This window comes from Ictidomys tridecemlineatus, unplaced genomic scaffold (assembly GCF_052094955.1).
Source record: "Ictidomys tridecemlineatus isolate mIctTri1 unplaced genomic scaffold, mIctTri1.hap1 Scaffold_90, whole genome shotgun sequence".
Classification (NCBI taxonomy): domain Eukaryota; kingdom Metazoa; phylum Chordata; class Mammalia; order Rodentia; family Sciuridae; genus Ictidomys; species Ictidomys tridecemlineatus.
Window position 1 is genome coordinate 502,304 of NW_027526137.1, and position 3,643 is coordinate 505,946.

The window sequence follows — 3,643 nt, forward strand, 5'->3', positions numbered from 1 at the left end:
GCCCTTGGGGATGTAACCCAGGAGATTGCACATATTTGAGCTTAAATACTGGATGGAGGGAATTAACCTCATTCACAAGAAAAGTTCAGTTAGTTCAAAGACACCACTTTAAAGCCATCATCCAATTCTCATTGTATTGGTAAGACTTGTTACCCCCATTAAACAGGTGTAGGGCATTGCCTTCTGAATGCCAAATGAGACATAGAAGACTCTGACTTTCAAAAAATCCCTTATAATGTAACATCATTAATAATGGGCTCTGACCTCTTTGACAATATTACATTGCTGAGGTTACATCCCTTTTCTAATATTATATCCGTTTTCTAATATCTTTTGTACTCAAAGCTCTCATCTTCAGTGAGAGGAGGCTACAACTCAGAAGAGAAAGGCTATGCATTTGAACAGTTTGCCCAATGGGCCAGTGTGGGAAGGGAATGGAAGTCGACATTCTCTTCAGAATACTTGAGAAAGGGGTAGGAAGCAGAGTGGTCCAGCATGGGAAGTATGCTTAGCATGTGGAGGGGTAGGGCAGAGGGTATCTCCTGAAAGACAATCAGAAATGGGGATATGGTCTGGGGCTCTAGCATCAAATGAGGTAAGGGCTGCTAACAGCCCAACAGAGCAGGTTGCAGAAAAACTGTGGCATCTTACTTGGGTTTGCTGCCTCTGATGGCATAGCACCTGCTTTCAGGGATGTCTGACTCCCACAGAAAATCTAGAATCTGGACTTTAATCCTAGTTTTGGTCACAGCCCCAGGAGGGCCTATGTTGATAGCTGTATACATGCCATATTGGCATCGCTTGTTTATCCAGTAAAAGAGTGGGCTATAAGTAAAGGTGGCTGCTCTCATCACTTCTATCCACTGCTAGGCACATTCCTCCTACCTTAGGTTCTTCATCCAGTGCATAAAGAGAGTGCAGCCACAAATTATCACAGAGCAGAGCAAGAAGCAAGCTGACTGACAGCTGTAGCTTGGGACTTGAACTGTTTTTCATTCCTCTCCTTGATTTGGCTCACCCATCTATTCATTCCTTCTCTCCCTCCTCAAAAATATCTCATTAATTTACTTATTCAGTTAAAGTTAGATTTTTCAGGGAGCATAAGAGGCCTTTTAACCTTTTACAAATAAGGAACATGATCTTCCCAGACTCAGGCTATATGGCTCCCAGTCCCAGGGTCCATGCAATCAATCAGACTGAGAAGCCTCACTAAGGGCAAGGTCCTTGAGGAAGTAATAGTTTACCTCTTGATGAGGACACTAATGTATTTTTTGTGGTGGGGCAGGATATGGTTTCAGCCTTTGCAAAGTCCTTAGTCTCCTAGAGGAGTCTATCTGGTAACTATTCAGCACTCTGTGCAGGCAGCCACCACCAAATCCATGCAAAGGGTCTTCCTTGAGAGTTTGGTCCCCACACTCAAAGGACTAAAATGATACTTACAGCCAGAAAGGCCAAAGTCCTTCTTTTGGGAATCCATGATGTTGGGTCTTGTTACCAGGCCAATGGCTCTGGAAAGAATGAAATCATCCACTCCCCCGACCTCCAATGGGAGTCCTCAGAATGTCCCAGCCCCATTGTTCCCTCAAGATGATGTCACAGGGTTCTGAATTGAGGGGCGGTGCTTCTGGAATTGTTGTCAGTTGATGGAAGGAATGGAGTCCATTTTATGATATCTTATGAGCATAGTTATATCCCATAAAAAATGGTCCACCACAGAATTGTGTCTTCCCAAATTCATATGGTGAGCTCACAGAATAGCCCACAGGGAATGCTCTCACACCCTCAGGATCTCATATTTATGTTGCTGGTTGTTGGGGAGCCATTTCTGTATAAATTTTTTTATAGGGGAGTAGGACAGGGAGCATAGTCAACATTGGTGAGCCCAGGCCTCAAATAGTTTCTGACCAAGTTATCATGGGAAAAAAACTGCTCGGTGGAATCAACTGGTCCAAACCTCCTTCTTTGGCTCCTACAATTTTTTTTTTCTTGTTACTTCAATAAATTCTGGAAAAGTGTTTTCTGAGCATCACCAGCCCCTGTGGGAGCTGCCTCATGTGTGATCCTGCATCTCCTTCCAGACTCACTTCCCTCCCTATCCTTCATACACCATTCTGATCATGCCAGATTCCCCAAAGACCCTTTTTATTCACTTCTGAACTTTGGCTTATGCTGCTCCTTCACTCAGAAGTGCCTCTCTTCACATTTTCACCACTGAACACTTCCTTATCCTCCCAGGTGGTCAATCCCCCTACTCTAAGGCAAATAGTTCTTTCCATTGATTTTCCAGAACCACATTGTCAGTTTGAGGAGACACAGAGAGTTGTCTAATCCAACTCTTATCAGATGCTTGAGTACTCAGGGCACAACTTTGCTACTCAGGAACCAATTCCCTGAGGTTCAATTGACTCAGTGCCTTGGTTACCATCTACTGAGGCAGCTGGATTCATTTTTGACCAGCTATGATGGAAAGATATTTCCTAATCAAGTCTAGATCAGCCTCCCAGAAGGTCATACCCCTGGTCCTAGCTTGGCTCCCTGGCACCAATTAGGTACTCCACATTTTCATCAGTAACCAGAATGATCACTTTTAAGGATCATGCTACTCTGTTCAAACATACAGTGACTTTCCACATCACACTGAGATTCAAAACCACAATTCTTGACAAAGGCACCCAAATCCCTGATCAATCTCACCAGCCACTCCCATACCTCCTTAGTCTCATTTGTACTGCTGTCACTTCACTCACTTACAGAGTAACCTCCTTGCTGTTCCACAAGTAAAGTACACATCCTCCTGTTTCAGAGTGTTTGCACTGGCTGTTACCCCTTTCTGGAAAGCCATTCTCTCAGACATTAATACAGATCACTTGCTTGTTTCCTTTAGTTCTCTTATCTCCATCTTTCTTAACCAGCTTTGGTTTTCAAGATAGCATGTATCATCACCTAACATATATTTATTTATTATCTGACTGTCCTGGAATGTAAGCATCTTTAATTAATGTAAGCATAGATCTAAGAATCTCAGATAGTGATAACTACTATGAGGAGAATGAAGTAGGGAAAATAAGAGAGATAAACAAGTCATTTTTAAGGTACAGTTCATAAATAAAGGTTCCTTTGAAGTTTGGGCATTGAACTAACCCCTAGGTGATGATGAGGCATCCTACTCAGAGAGGACAAGTACAATGATACTGAGCCAGGTACAGGCCAACACACTTATTTAATCCTCTACTACATTGCTCCCAGCACAGAGAATGTTGGATCTTCATAAATATAGGTTTGATTGAAAAGAGTTGGAAGCTCTATCCATGCCTCAGGAGGGGTTTTAGTCAGATAAGAGCTAAGCAAGACTTCCACACAATGCAAACAAATGACTGCTTTGATAGAGGGTCCAGTCTTGGTGGAAACAGGTGAAACAGATGTTGATAGCACCATCCTTGACCCAAGAAAGTCACACTTGGCTCCAGAGGTGAAAAAGACAGTGTCTTCTGGTTTGAGGAAGAGGAAGAATGCTTTCCAGGTACCAAAAAGGGACTTAATAAAAACTTGTCAAAAGCAATTCCTGGTGACTATGAAAAGTAGTTCCATTTGGTAAATCTGCAATTAGATGTCAGGAAGCAGAGGGCAACAAGGCTTTGAAAGC

The 3,643-nt window shown here is 42.8% G+C and overlaps 1 pseudogene; it reads right to left on the bottom strand.

Moving 5' to 3' along the window:
- Positions 1-368: 368 nt before the first annotated feature.
- On the bottom strand, positions 369-2,842 carry LOC106145511 (testis-expressed protein 38 pseudogene; annotated as a pseudogene).
- Positions 2,843-3,643: the final 801 nt, after the last annotated feature.